At 51.0% G+C, this 16,146-nt stretch overlaps 1 long non-coding RNA gene across 1 annotated transcript; it reads right to left on the minus strand.

The window, feature by feature from the left end:
* Window positions 1–2,291: 2,291 nt before the first annotated feature.
* LOC135364769 (uncharacterized) lies at window positions 2,292–16,062 on the minus strand. The gene is made up of 3 exons (XR_010412463.1): window positions 15,938–16,062; window positions 14,992–15,163; window positions 2,292–5,314 (listed from the first exon to the last, which is right to left on the minus strand). It is a non-coding gene; the product is annotated as an uncharacterized LOC135364769 (long non-coding RNA).
* Window positions 16,063–16,146: the final 84 nt, after the last annotated feature.

Here is a 16,146-nt window from a genome sequence, read left to right on the forward strand (position 1 = left end):
TCGGAGATCATCAATTTTTTGCTGTTTTAAACCACTACGTTTTGTATGATTTGTTATGCAGTATTTGATCACTAATACATCATCACCCACTATCAGAGGTTCTAATTATTTTTTAAAAAGATTTTATTTATTTATTTGAGAGAGAAAGAGCACATGCACACAAATGGGGGGAGGGGCAGAAGGAGAGGGAGAGAGAGAATCCCAAGCAGACTCCCTGCTGAGCACGGAGCTGGATGTGGGGCTCAATCTCACGACCTCAAGATCACGACCTGAGCCAAAACCAAGAGTCAGACACTCAACCGACTGAGCCACCAGGGCGCCCCCCAATTATTTTTATCTCTCCTAAAGGAGGTGCAGGGAGGCTGAATGGTTGTCCCAAGCCCCATAGCAGAGCTAGTAAACTCCAGCAAATAATCAGTGTCTATGCCCCCAGATCCGGCTGCTGTGTCTGCCCCACCCCTCTTAGCTCCCCCTCTCCTCTCTGAGCAACGTCTTCACTCAGTGCATGCTCCCATCCCACCCCATCATCACCTTTTGGAAACAGATTCAGCCCCCCTTCTCGAATCCTTTGTGCTCAAAAGCCAACCCCCAACAGTATGGCAATGGTAACCACCACCACCACCAGCTCATGATCTCATGTGGCCAATTTGTGACAGATAGAGTCTGGAGCCACAATATTTGCCAGCGGTTTCTCCTGCAGTAAGCTGGGTTAGAAACCACCATGATGCTACAAGACATACAATTTTTGGCTTTGCTTTGAGCTTGTCGCATTGGCTCAAAGAAAGGAGAGTCCTGGCCAAGAAAGCAAGAACTTAATTAGGGATAGGAGCCATAATATGCCCGTGAAGTCTCAGTTTTGACAGTTAACCCCTTGAGCATGATATTTTCATGACCTCCTTTGAGCTTTAGATGCAGAAACACAGCCTAAGGAAGATGGGAGGAAAGATGATCACACGGCTTCGTATTATTTGCGTCCCTGCTCCACTGTTCCTTTGGCCTGGAGAGCCTCCCCGCTCTCCCTGGCATGAGTTTCTCCCACCATTGCAGGGTAAGTGCCAAGGCAGAACCTCTGAGTCCTGCCATGCCTGCATCCCCTCTCCCCCTGCTCCCAACATTCCCATGCTGCAACCCCAGCCCTCACGTGCCCTTATTTCTTTCAGCCTGGCGTAATAGCTTGTCGCCCTCACATCCTCCATCCCCCAGCTCTGAGCTCTCTGAGGCACAAGGGGTTGCATCTAATTCACATCAGTGCTCACCGAGGACCTGGCAGGGGAAGATGCTCGGTGACGTCGGCTCAGTTGGACACGATCAAAGCCACACAGAGGGACCATGGACACACAGTCCCTCCAGTTACGGGAGTCCATGAACTTGAATTCTGCAAGAAGAATGTCTCTATCGGGTTAAACTTGGCCGGCTGTGCCAGGCGGGCAAAGCAAATAGTGTGTGGAATGAAAAATACATAGCAAAGCTCTTCAGATTATTTAGCCATTTGAGGAAGGGCTTGTGTAGGAATTTGCAGCAAAGCCAGGCACATTCTCTTGGGAAACATTCCTAACAGCCAGGCTTAATTTCCCCAGGGAGTGGCCCATAGTTGCCCCAGCGATGTCTTTGTCAGGGTGACCCGTGCCTGCCTTTCTCTTCTGCTCCCATTGGAGCACCTCTTTCTTCAACACTTCATTGCAATGACCACAGTGATGATGGCCTGACCACATGACTTTAACCCATTATAGACAAATCTTTTTTCTTCTTAACAGACCTCATGTTTCAACACCCCCAGGAGGAAGCATTTGGCAGGGAAACCATGTCCTCATTGAAAGTCTGGGTCCTGCACAAAATAAATCAGTGGCTTTTAGCCCAAGGTGTGTGGGGGTGGGGTAAGTCAGACACATGCTCTACCAGTTAGGACACTTTGGGGTGCCAGGGAAAGAAAACCCAGTGCATCAGCCTTGGGCAAAAAGACAATTTTTGGAACATATTCCTGAAAATCCAAGACAGCTCCAGCTTTAGGGGCAGTTTGTTCCAGGGTTTCAAATTATCACTAAGAAGCAGTCATGGTCCACTTCCATTTCTCAGACTTACCATTTTCTGATTGTCTTTGTTTTCAGGCTCCCAGTTGTGGTAAGATGGATGTCAGCAGCTCCAGGAGACATGCTCCTGGATTCAAAGTCAACAGAAAAGAGGAGCTTCTGCTTCCCTAAGTATGGGAAACAAGCTCCTGGGCCTAGCGGTCACTGGCCCAGATTGGGTCATGTGTCTATCCTTGAACCAATCACTGAAACCAAGAAGGTGGCGCTGCATTGCTCTGCTAATCCTAGGTCACATTATTGCAACCCAAAGCCTTCTAACTGATTCACTCCAAACATTTTTGAGCTGCTTTCAAGTCTGGGCAGCCCACAAAAGTGTCCATATAAAAGTGCTAGGAAAAGAAATGTAGTGGGAAAGCACAGACATCTTGTTTGCATTTTATTTAAAACATTTTTTTTTCTTAGGGAAGCAATGTATGTTCATTGCCAAAAAAGTGGAAAATTCAGAATAGGCAGATCCATTCATCAATATCCCCCAAATCCTTCCTTGTGAAACAATGATGGTTTCTTTTGTGTGCATTTGAAAATATATACTGAGTCCTTGCTACGTACTGGGACCTTCACGCAGCAACCCCTTTCTGCAGAGAAGACAAGGGAGACTCAGGGCTGGTAGTGACCTATAGGGGGATGGGGGGGGTTGGGGGCGAAAGTGTAGTTGGACAGAGCCCGTGGCTTCTAACTCTGGACTCAGGTCTCCTTATCAGGCCCAGACCAACAAATTGATGTCAGAGTGTCTGGAGTTTGTGCTTTGAGGGGGCAGAGAGTGGCAGGTATGGGAGGAAATTAGGCCAGGATATCAAAGCCTTCCTTCTAGTTCTGGCTTTGCCATTTACTGGCTGGGTGATCTGGGACATATATTTTCTTTTTTCTTTTAGATTTTATTTATTTATTTATTTATTTATTTGACAGAGAGAGAGAGAGAGAGCACAAACAGGGAGAACAGCAGAGGGAGAGGGAGAAACAGGCTCCCCTCTGAGCAGGGAGCCTGATGTGGGGCTCGATCCCTGAGATCATGACCTGAGCCAAAGGGAGACACTCAACCAACTGAATATTTTCATTTGACCAGGGCCTGGGTGTGGGGTGCCGGACTCCTGGTCAACCTTGCTGAATTAAATAGGGTTAGTGAGTGCGGTGGTTTTGGATGCCTGCAGGGGGCATTGCTGAGAAGGAAAAAAAGAACTAAAAGGAAGGGAGTGGCCTCCTCCTCCTCCCCCAAAAGAGACATACCCTTTGCAGAGCCCCCAAAGGCCTCCCAGGGGCACTGGGGATGGGTGCTCGCTCCTGAGGCTGCTGTAGTCTCCAGCAAAGCTCCAACCACGTCAGGGTGGGGGCCGGAGCTGGAACTTCCTACGTCTGTGTAGAAGGCTTCATTTATCTTTCTTAGTTCTACTTGGCCCAGGGAAAAGACAGGAGAGTGTTTTACTTTCTTTTTTATTTTTTTAAGGAAAATTTTCCATTGTGGAAATGGCATGTGTTTATTTGTAAAAGTACAGCTACAGGAATCTGTAATTTCTGGGGGAGGGAGATGGATCTGGGGTCATTACTGACCCTCTTGTATTAAAGTCAGGTCTGGGTTTCTTGAGCCACAGGATTCTTCCCTCCTAGGCCTCTCTCCTTAGAGCAGAACAGAAATCTTGCTCATGAGTGAGAAGGGAAATGCGAAAGAAGAAAACTGAAGTCCAGGGAATTGATATATCAATATAAGAACTGGCTGACATTTATTGAGCGCTTCCTGTATGCCAGGCACTGGGCTGGACCCTTTATACATTGAATGCTCTCAACAACATGGGAAATGGGAATTATTGTCTACACCTTACAAGGGGGAAAATTGATTCTCAGAGAAATAGTTACCAGCCCAACTTGGTGAAGTGAAAATTATATACCCCAAAGTCTGACCCCAAAGCCACAGTCTTATGCCTGAGGCAGAAACATAGAGCTCACTACTGCTCACAAGAGCCTTCTATTTGAGAGGAGAAGTTAAACCCCAAGGGAGAGGTGGTGTCTTCCCAATACCCCAGCTCTCCTCCATCAGAGCTCCTCCCCACATGGGAAATGGCACGACAAGGCAGCCCCCTAAAGCCAGTGGCTTTTTCCGTGGGACCCACAGAACTACACTTTGTCCTTATTGGCCTTAGACCCTCCTTCTGGAAAATGCTTTCTTGGGTAAAATAGAATAGAAGGGGAGGCACTGGAGAAGGTCCTGGACCAGAAGCATTCCTGGTGCTCCTAACCCCCCTGAGCACATTTCCCAGAGGGGTAGGAGTCAAGGGATGGGATCCAGAGCCCAGACCGCCTGGCTTCCCACCCTGTCTTCCTTAACAATGTGGCTTTGGGTAAGCTACTTAACCTCTCTGCATCTCAGTGTTCTCATTTGTTACATGGCAAATAGAAATACGTACAGTTGGGAGGATTTCATCCTGCAAGATGATATATATAAAGCACTTAGAACAGTCCTTGGCACATAGTAAATGCTTAACAAAATTAGTTGCTATTATTCTCCAGAAGTAACTCATTTCCCCCAAGTAGACCATGATGAACAAATAGTCCCAGATCTCCACAGTTAAACTGTAAATGGTCAAACACAAGATGCAGTGATCTCTTATGTTTGCTGGCCCACCCCAAGTTCATCTTGCCTGATGTCTGAACCCCTAGAGGAACCTGGGATTCTCAAAAGGACCTGGTTGGGGATGCTGGGTCTTTCTGTTCCAGAAGGTTCCAACATAGCTATGAAGTTCTACGGGGTACCATCCGTGACCCTCTTCTCCGGGTCCAGGTTCAACTAGGATTTATTGAGTTAAGAAAAAGGGCAGCGCTTGACATTCTGGAAAAATTTGTTCTCCTTCACCCATCATTTCTTTGTGGTCATTTCTTGAATCTTTTGGACCTGTGTTTCTCAGACATATACCCAGATTAGGCTGGCAAAGCCTTAGCCTCTTCACCTTGATTCTCATGATCGATCACATGACCACCACCATCATCACCACTATCATTCCCATTGATGTCACCATCTGATGTAAACCACGTTTACCATGACCTCTGATATGAGCAGCAGTTCATCACCATAGCCACCTCCAACACTGATGTTGTCTTTGCTATTTTCATTGTCATCTCTACTGTCATCACTGTTAGGCTTCCTCTCATGTGATCATCTAAACACCTCCACGATCACCTTCTGCTCATGGTCCGTCGGAGCCCTTTGGTAGGAAGTGACAGAAACCTAAGTCAATGAGCTTAAAGAGAGAGAGAAAAAGACAGAGAGATGAGGGTTTACACACCCAAAATCAAAAGGGCAAGACCATCCCAGGGATAATGATGCCCAGGGCACTCAACATCCAAAAGCCAAAAGGATGCTTTCCTTCTCTCCATCTCTTATCCCTGCTTCTCTCTGCTGTTCATTTAATTCTCTCCTTCTGCAGACAGACCCCTGTCCAAGTGAGCCAGAGATTTACATCCTTACTGCATAGTGACCCAAAAGTAAAAGAATTTCTGTCTTCCAACTTCAGATTGGAAAATTCTGAGCAAAGTCCCTGATTGGTTGTGACTTGTTCATCCTTTGGACCAATCACAATGGCAAGATACATGTGTTCTTGCAATCGGTCCAGCTTGGTCATGTGCTGAGTACAGATGTGGCAACTGGGAGAAATTTGGTGAGCAGGTGGGTATCCTAGTTTGTATACACATTCACCTATCCCATTTACTCCCATCACCTCCACCATGACCACCATAACTACCACCACCGCCGCCACCATCACCACCTCCGCTACCACCATCACCTTCACTACTATCATCACCACCACCATCACCTCCACCACCACCACCACCATCACCACCACCACCATCTCTACCACCATCATCACCACCACCATCACCATCTCCACCACCACCACCACCACCATCTCTACCACCATCACCACCATCTCTACCACCATCATCACCACCACCACCATCACCACCACCATTACCACCGCCACCATCTCCACCACCACCACCACCATCACCACCATCACTACCACCACCATCTCTACCACCATCACCACCATCACCAACAGCTCTACCACCATCATCACCACCACCACCATCACCACCACCATTACCACCGCCACCATCTCCACCACCACCACCACCATCACCACCAGCTCTACCACCACCATCTCTACCACCATCACCACCACCACCACCATCTCTACCACCATCATCACCACCACCACCATCACCACCACCATTACCACCGCCACCATCTCCACCACCATCACCACCATCACCACCATCTCTACCACCACCATCTCTACCACCATCACCACCACCACCATCATCACCACCACCACCATCACCACCACCACCATCTCTACCACCATCATCACCACCACCACCATCACCACCACCATTACCACCACCACCATCTCTACCACCATCATCACCACCACCACCACCACCATCTCTACTACCACCATCACCACCATCACCACCACCACCACCACCATCACCACCATTATTACTCTTTTCCTGAGAATTATAAGGTGCTGAGCCCTGAACTTCACATTTGGAACCTCAACAAATTTGAATTTGATGAAGTCTCCAGACTTTCAGGAATTTTCCATCTCTGGGAAACAAGAAAGGTGACATGTTCAAGGAGCTGTACTCCTAGTCCTTGGCCATAGGACGGGAACCAAAAGGGAAGTTGTGCAAACTGGGTCCAGCACCTCTGCAGCACTGTCCCTAATCCCTGGGCAGGCCCAGCATGACAGGCGTTGTGTCCAGCCCCAAAGGGGAGCTGCTCTTTCCGATGTGCCAGGCTCCCACCCTCGCCCAGCACCCACAGCCTGCCACAACCTTCCGCACATCTGCCCCCCTTCCCTGGGGGCGGGGCCTTGCTTTTGGCCTAGTGCCTCCTACTCCTGCTCCATCTCCAAGCAAACATCTGTTCCCAGATGTTGTCCCAGAGCCTTAAAAAGCTGAGGGAAGACAAAAGTTAACACAACCACAGCCGACCTGACTGTCAGCAGCGAGCTCATGTCAGGAATGAATTGCTCAAAGAAAGCAAGACCCCTCATTTCCTGATGGAGGGTGGGGTGTGTAGGAAAGACAAACAGGGCATTTCTCTCTCCAACTTCAGAAATAACCTTAACAAAGCTACAGGCTTTAGGAAAAAGAGAAAGGAAAAAAGGCCTTCGTAATGAGGTTTACAGGAGTAATGTTCCAGGCAGTTCTGCGTTCATAGCTACTGCGGGAAAAGGAACTAGAGGGCAAAGCATCCTCTGGATTTACTGGCCATTGGCTGCAGTGCAGACACTGGGATAGGCTTAAACTTGGGGGCTGTGCAATGCCTGGTAGAGAAGAGGCCTGGCCCAGCTCTGGCTCTGCACTAGTGTGCTGTGTGACCTTGGACCACACTCTGACCTCTCTGTGCAGTTTCTGCAGGTGCCATATGCTCGTGGAGACTTGGGGGATTTACCAAGTTTCTTCTGGGCAAGGCATAGGGATACTCCCCACTTCACACCAGGAGAGCTGCTCCTAAGGGAAGACTCGATGACTGAGCTCCACGGTCAAGACGAAGACTGTCACGGTGGTGGCAGGGGTGGCTGGTGGGAGTGGCAGAGGGCGGGGAACAGTTGAGCACCCAGAGACATGACACCATAACTTGCAGCTCCCAGATGCTGGTAAACAGGAATCGGCTTCAGTAAACTAATTGTGCTCTTCCTTACCCATCTGTCATCAACCAGAAACATCTGTCTCTTCACCCGCAGTTGCTTGTCTTTCTGACAGCTCTTCCCCCCATCAGGGAGAGCCCAAATCCTGGGCTGCTCCTCCAAGCACATGCTCGGGATGCCCTTCCGCCCTCCCCGTGCCGAGGCCCAGATTCTGAGCCCTGTGTTCACAGCTGACAGCTCAGAGGGTCTGCCCCTCACTCCCACCCCTCAACTGATTGTTCTTACTCCAAAAAGCTGCAAATGGGACCCAAATGGATGCCTTTGCTCATGGTTTCTGACGTCTGTCAGTGGCACGATCGTCATCATCATCTCTTATGGATTTTGTACTGTATTAGAGCCTCACACACATGATCTCATTTGAGGCTCCCAGGTTCCTCTGAATAGGAATTAACATTCCCCTGCCCCCGGCGGGAGGCTGAGATCCAGAGGGGTAAAGACACTGAAAGCCATGCAGTTTGCACATGGAGAGGCCAGGACTCAGAGTTTCGAGGTTTCAAAGATGGTGCTTTATTTCAACTTAACCTGAGTCAGCAGAATGTTTTCACCCCAAGCACTAACCTCGGCTGGTTGATAATAGCTTCCTGGTTTGAGAAGCCTAAGGGGTGTGTGTGTAGTGGTGTTCTGTAATTGATTAGTAATGTCTGCCCATGGCATGGGAATGGGAGTGTTTGTATGTATGCCAAACATGACCTGCCCCTGCCACCCGAGAAGAAAGAGATGGAAGACACAGATGGTTGGGGCTATTGGGGCCCAGGGGATCACGTGATACATCCCTGGCAAAAATCAACCACAAGAGTTTGGAAGTTCTGTTCTATCCTCTCAGCCCTTTTTAAAAATCTGGATCCTTCCATGCTCCAGAACCCTGCTCAGGACTCACCTCCTCCAGGAACACTTCCTGCATCTTCTCCCCAAATCCAAGTCTCCATCCATCTCCTCTTCTCCAAATCCCAAGTCACTCATCTGTCTGTATTTTTGGCCTTCTGCTCATGCTGCCTGGCATGGCACGTAGGTCCCTACAGAGGCCCCATGAGATTGCAGACCCTGTGAGCACTGACTCTGGGTTTTGTTTCCACCCAGGAGCTCAGTAATAGGTGTGGACAGAATGATGGGTCAGTGACCTCCACCATCCCTCCTCTCAGCAGTAGGAACACAGGATTTGAGGGGAGGTATGGACTTTTGTTTGGTCTTTGTCATGCATCCCCAAATCTCTGCAGTATTATAGTGGCAATGATGGTCTCGTGTTGAGTGCTGACGTGGCGCTTAGCATGACCACTGCATCCAATCCTCATGATGGCCCTACGAGATAGGACGTGTTCTCACCAGATTTTGGATTTTAAAACCAGGTGCAGAGAGGTGACATTATTTGTCCAAAGTCACACTGTCAGTAAACAGTGGAGCCAGTTCCCGAAACCACTCAGAACAGCCTCCAAGTGAGCAGAAAATGGGTCCCCGAGCTGCATCTGCCCGGTGATGGAATGATGCCACGTAGGAGAAGTCTGCTGAGTTATTCTTGGACCACCAGAGACCAGAGGGATGTGGGCTGCTTGGAGCCTCCAGTTACTGGTCTAGGGAAGGTCTGGGCACTAGGGTGGACAGTTGGGCATGGCCTTTGCAAACACAATATGCCCCAAATCCTACTTTTACGAGTCAAATGAACTTATAGCAGGTCCTACCAAACATTTGTCTCAGACTGGGGGAGACAGTTACATCTGTGGCTTCCAAGGGACCACACCTCCTGGATCAGCCTCTTGGGTAGTCCCCGCCCACATGTATCTGGCCTTGGCCATGTGACTTGTTTGGGCTACATGTTGGACATGAGCAAGTGTCATCCAAGCAGAGGCATCATAAGCACTTGCTCACTGGGGTTGTCCTATTGGAATTCTCCCTTTGAAAGACAGCCACCAGGCTGTAAAGACTCTGGAATGATGAGAAGCCACGTAGAGTGGCCCCTGGAGAAGGAGAGGCCATCTAGAATGTTGCAGCCCCAGACGAGCCTGTGCCAAGCTTCCCCAACACAGCCACGACTCCATGGAACAGAAGAACCACTCCGCTGAACCCTATCAACTCCCAGAATTGTAAGAAACAGTAAATCATCCTGTTGAGGGCACTAAGTCTCGGGGTGGTTTGCTATGCAGCTACAGAGGACTGCAGTACTGTCCTTGGTCACAGCCACACTCACTCCAAGACAGTTCGGGACCCCAACTGCTCAGAAGCAGGCACGTGTTCCTGTACGCACATCTGGACCAAAGCCGATTATACACACGAGGTCAGCACACACCCCTTTCTGGGCACATGCACACATGCTCGCATACACACACACACACACACACACGGGGAATGGCTTGGAGACAGCCCACCGGCACTGTTGGGCAGCTCTGGTCAGCCATGGCATTTGCACTCCCTTGCACATGCCTTCTCGTGCGTGGATGCAGAAATGAGCATGACGTCACGTGCACCGAAACACAATAGCAGATAAAGGCGAGTATACGCAGTGAGTCTAGCTAGATGGCAGCTGGGGTCACACCCACCCCTAGACATGCACACAGTCGATCATGGCCCGAAACCACGTGCGCCCAAACGCCTCCAAGCCCTGCGGCTGGCTTGAAGGGGCCCCTGGCGATGTCATCAGTGCAGCCTCCGCACCTGGCTCCGCTCTCTACTTAATGAGAGAGTTTGTTTTGGCCCCAGTTAACAAGGCTCCCAGGGCCCCCTGGGCTGGTTGGCCCTCCCCCGCACATCTGCAGCCCCTGCCCCTTGACCCCCATCCCCTGCTCTGCAGCCACAGCCGGTGAACTGATTGGCGTGGCTGTGTGGGAAGGAAGTGGAGACTCAGGAAAAGGCATTTCCAAATTTCTGATCTGCAGCTCCAAGTGGGGGCCCTCGGCTGGCCCCCAAACCCCAAAGCACTCTCCCTGGAGACACTGCATGCTACTGTACTCTAGCCGGGGCAGACGTTTCATTCAAAGCTTGTGCAAAGGCAGGATTGACGGCTGGAGCCCAAGAGAACTGTCTTGCTCCCCGTTTCTCTACCCAGACCTCAGCTCATGCTCTTTGGGAGATGGGTCAGTAGCTTCCAATACCCAGCACAGGGGTACCCTTCGCCCTCAGGACAGAGTCCAAACCTCTCATCTTGCCCAGGCCTTGCTTGCCTCTTCACCCTAAGCCCTCACTCCTCCACGCTGTGTATTTCAAGCACGGTGAGCCACTCACAGTTTCCCCACAGTGCCATGCTCCTTCTTACCTCTGGGCCTTTGCACAGGCAGATCCTTCTGCTGAGCAAGCCCTCCCCACACTGCAGTATCTGACTAACTCGGCTCACCCTTCAGGCCTCACACCCCAAGCTTAGGAGGGGCTCCTCTTTTGCACTCCCCAAGCAGCCCCCATGACCTGCATTGTAGCACTGTCCCTGTGCACCTCCACCACAAGCCTCCCATGTGGCACAGTCGTGTCCCCAGCACCAGCTGGGGGCCTGGCAACAGAAAGCACTCCATAAATATTCACTGAGTGGATGAATTTTCGAGCTGGGAAGGCCTTATCCATCCCAGTTCTCCTTTCCCTCCCTCGCCCTAAATCTTACGAAAGAGGAAGCAGCAGCACAAGGTAAGCAATACGGCTGGGAGAGAGCAGGAACCAGAGCTTATCTGTCGTCCACTCCTTTGTGCATTCACTCAAACGTCATCTCTTGGGCATCTACACTGTGCCGAGTGCTGAGCATACAGAGATAACCACAGTTGACCCCTGCTCTCTAGAAACTCACAGCCTAGGGGAGAGGGCAGCCACAGGTCATAGGACATGGTTTAGGTGACACAAGACAGACCAGAATAACAGTGGCTCAAATGAGACAGGTTACTCTCCTTCACATGGAAGTCTAGGCTTGTCTGGCAACTCAATCCCACAAAGCCACCGGGGGCCCAGGCCCCTTCTATCTCGTTGCTCGCTACATGCAAAAGTCAGAAACAGAGCTGGGAGGAGCGCTGTCTGTGCCAGCCATCATAAAGCCTGGGAGAGAAGTAAGCAACAGGGAGTGTGCAGTGCATGGGGAATGTTCTGGCAGGTCCCGGGCCAGGCCACCTTGGGCTCGGTTTCACTATTATGCGGGAAAGTTGGGTCAGCTTAGATGCTAGGCATGGGACAGGCAGTGGGAGGAGAGGAATCCAAGAGGAGGAACAGATCTGAAAGAAACTAAGGAGATGGAATTGACAGGACTTGGTCCCAAATGGATGAAGGATGTAAGGGCGAAGGAGAAGGCACCCATCCAGCCTGAGCAGCAGGATGATGCCAATGCCACACACCAGGGGAATGACAGGGAGGAAGAACAGGGGACACTGAGTATGAGGAGAGCTGGTGGGGAGGGGAGCCCTTAACGGAGCTGCCAGGAAGCAGCTGGAGGTGGGTGAGGAGTGCTGGGCATGGGCTGTGGGTTCACACTGGATAGTCATCATCAACAAGACAGAAACCGGAGCTTGGGAGGGACACGTTCACCCCAGGAGAAGTGCTCAGCGCAGTGACTTTCTACCTTGCATGCACACCCCAAAGTGTCAGGGATCTTCTATAAACAGGATGGGAGACTGGGATTCCCTGTGCCCCTACTCTGACCATAAAGTTTCTGACTCACTCTCTAAGGTGGGGAGCCCTTATCTGTGACTCTAGGTTCTTTTACTTGTGAGAGAAGACACCCAACTCAAACTAGCTTGAGCAAAAATGACTCCTGTAATTGAAAAGTGCAGGCATGGATGAACTTCAGGCACAATTTGATCCAGGAGTTTAAATAACATCTTCAGGACTCAGTCTCTCTGCACCTCTGCTTGCCTCCATGCTCGCTTCATGTTCAGGTAAGATCTTTATGAATTGTGGCAAGATGCCTCCTGCAGCTCTGGTTGGTACTCTCTTAAAAAGCCCTTCCCAATCTTAGAAGATAAGAGTCGGGCATGGGGTCAGTCCCATCAGAGCCACATGGACTGGGAGTAAGGGGTCCCCTAGGGGAAACTGAGCCACAGTTATGGGGAGAAGTGAGAATAGGCTCTGGAGATAAAACAACAGGGATCCACACTCCTGTGGCCTCTATGGGTGATTCTGATGTGCAGTCAGATTAAGAGCTGTGGGAGCACAGCCGAGCAGAGTCTCTGTGACTGTCCTGAGGAGACATAACCCCCATTTTGACCCAGGGAGAGGAAGAGGAGTCTTCAGGAAGGACTAAAAATCAGGCCGGAGGGACAGGAGTAGACAAAGCAGTGGGCTCTCAGAATCCAGGATGGTAACAGGTTCAGGAAGTGTGAGGTCGACGCTGTCAAAGCCCCAAACAAGGAGAAAAGAAGTGGAGTTTGTGGGTGAATGACAGGATTTTCAGGTGCAGAGAGCTGATGAGCGAAGGGTGGACGTTCTGACAGAGAGTCCAGCAGGAGCAAATATGGGGAAGCAGAAAAACACAGAAAATACTTAATGAACAGCACAGCCTATGTGCATAGGAGCATTTTTTTCTTAACTCTCTATCCGGGTACCCAGAATATCTCTTTTTCTCTAGGAGTAGAAGCATGGCCACAGAGCAAGTTCAAAGTCTTTGGGTTAACGTTGAAAGCCTTCTTCTTGGTACAAACAAGAAATTCTTCCTGAGCTACGGGACCCCTGCCCTTCTTCCTGGGAATCCCCAAAGCACTTTCTTGTGGCCTGTGCACTGTTTTGTGGATTTTCACTGTTCTGCTTCATGTGGCCATTGTTTTTGCACATATCCAATCTTCCCCACTGGATTTCGAGCTCCTGGAAAGTAGGGTCTTTTCAGCCCTGTGTCCCTGGGTCCCAGCCCCCACTTCTGCAGAAAGAGCATTCAAGATAAGCCCAGTTCCTCTGTGCCTGTGGTAGGCAATGCTTCACTGGAAGGCGGAATTCCCCAGAACATACAGGGAGAAGGGAAGGGACATCTGGGGATAGGGCCCCCCACTCAGCTACTACCCCCAGTCATGGGAAAATGGAGACTGTGACTCATTTGCTTTCTCTTGGGACTGACATTTCTTTCTGTTTCACAACTGGGAGCCCAGAAGTGGCTGCATCTTGGCTGGGACGAGCAACCCTGAATCCTAAAGAAGCAGATGCCATTTCTGAGAGCCTGCTCGGTTTCAGGCACCGTTGAGAGCTTTACAGGCATCACCTCATTAAGTTCCCCAAGCTTGACACAACTGTGATTTAGACCCAGGTTTCTCTGACTCTAGAGTCCCCTGGAAGCCCCCAAGGCTCAGACATATCTGTTGGGATGCTTGGGTCAGGCTAGCACTGCACGTCCTTCCTTGTTTCCAGCCACGGAGGATGCTCCAGCCCCAAATCAGTGTTTTCACTGCCTTAGCATTCCTGAGAGCTCCTTAAGTCCTGAAAGGGGAAAGCTCAGCCTGTGGAAGGCGGAAGGAATGAAACTAGCCCCCCCCCAGGTTCAGTCCCTCCATTCCCACTTGTCTGGGGGTGGGGTGGGGGTGGAGGTAGAGGATCCAAGTCCCCCAATCTCTGGCACTTAACCTTAGTGCAGAAATTCTCTGGCGCCCCCTGGTGGTCTCCAACACCAGCGTGTTCTCTCAGGGATTGCGTGCACAGCCCAGTGGAGACATCCATCACGGGTGGGGAAACATGGGTTTCCCACATCAAGGAAATGCTAGAGCTGGCACTGACCTGGAACTCCTGGCCACCAGCGCTTTCCACAGCATCACTTTCTGTCCCTGTAGTCCTCCATGTGGCTGACTGACCCAGCGGACGAGGCTATAGCATGGATTACGTATGAGTAATAGATGTGCCACACTGTGAGGTGTGCCCTGATACTCTGTTATATATCGGGCTCCACCAAGTCAATATATACAATGTGAAGTTGGCACAGCTGTTATTCTAAAATGGAATCACAACACTCTTGTCACCCCCACCCGCAGTTCACATCCCAAAGGCCAGCCTTTCATCCCCTGCCCACTGTTCCTGGGAGGTGGGCTTTCTCCAGGAACTCAGTCCCACCACCTCATTTGCAGGAATGTCAAGAGGCGCAGGGAGATAAGGTCCTGGGATACAACGTTACTTAAAGTGGGGGAGGTGACAAGAGAGGAAACTACAAAATGCCCTCCAGCCACCAGTTTTTCTTGACCAGAGCCTAAGAAATGACTGCAGGAGGGAGCGGGGGTAGCGAAGGACCCTTGCACCGGGAGGGAGTCTGAGTGCGTGTAAGAAGTGCTCACCTTCCTTCGATGGCTGGGCTGTTTGGGCAGGCTGTTCTGATGGCAGAGGGATGGAGTGGGTCTCAGATCAGTGCCAGGCAGGAAGGAGAGGAATCAGGACCTGACTCTCTGATACCTTGGAATGAACCTTTCTGCTCAGTTTTATTCTCCTGTACCTTGTTATGTCTTGGTCCTGAAAGAGAGAAAAGAAGGTCAGTTCCGCTGCCCCCTGGAGGGCTGACTTTTCACCCCAGAGTAAAGATGTTAAAGATGTAGTAGGTGGAATGAGCCCCCACCAAAGGCTTGGGGCTGCAGGGCGCAGGAGGTACAGAACACAATGTGAAACTGATTGGGGGTGAGAGGGAGGGGATGAGACCCAAGACACCTGGGGGTGGGAGCAATGGTGGCCGAAGGGATTTAGATCGTCCTGCTGAAGATCTAGAAATCCATCCAGGTGCCCGACAAGAACACAGCCACGCTCCTTGGAGGATCCCTAAGGCTGCCTTTGCCAACTTTTCGGAAAGCAGAGTGATCCTGGCCCCTGACTTTGGTGGAAGGCAGAGGTCCCTCGGTGTGAATCCGGAGAAAGGGAGAGAAGTAAAGCCCCCGCTCCACTCCACACCCCACTCCACACCCCCTTCCTGCCTATAAATAACCCCAAGTGTCACTTCAAAGGGGACAGGGAGCGCGGGAGAGGGGCTCCCGGGCCGGCGAGTTGGGGCGGCGGGCCCAGCACACCACGCCCCCCACCCCGGGCGAGTTTGCATAAATAAATAAATCCAAACCGTCGGCCCCGCAGGAGGTGGAGGAGAAGAGGGGAGGAGGAGGAGGAGGGAGGGAGGTGGGAGAGATTAGTTTGGGAAGTAGCACGGATTGCTCATCCGATCCGTTCAGCCGCAGCTAGTGTGTCAAGTTACAGAGGCGCCGGAATCGGCCCCAACGCTCCTCGGCAGCGGCCACGACCCACCTCTGCCCATGGGGCCCTCCATGCGCGCTCCTTCGCCCCGGGACTGAAACCGGCTCGCCCGGGAGACGCGAGACACCAAGAAGGACGGACAGCGCAGAACCAACTCCAGGACTCTGCAGACACTTGAAGGGAAAAACGGGGCGGAGAGAAGGAGAGCCGTCCAGATTCCCCTAACTTTCCTGGACTTGGAACGTTCTTCGAAGTAACTT

This window comes from Mirounga angustirostris, unplaced genomic scaffold, assembly GCF_029215605.1.
Source record: "Mirounga angustirostris isolate CCGP_5_RB_7025 unplaced genomic scaffold, mMirAng1.0.hap1 SCAF_6, whole genome shotgun sequence".
Lineage (NCBI taxonomy): Eukaryota > Metazoa > Chordata > Mammalia > Carnivora > Phocidae > Mirounga > Mirounga angustirostris.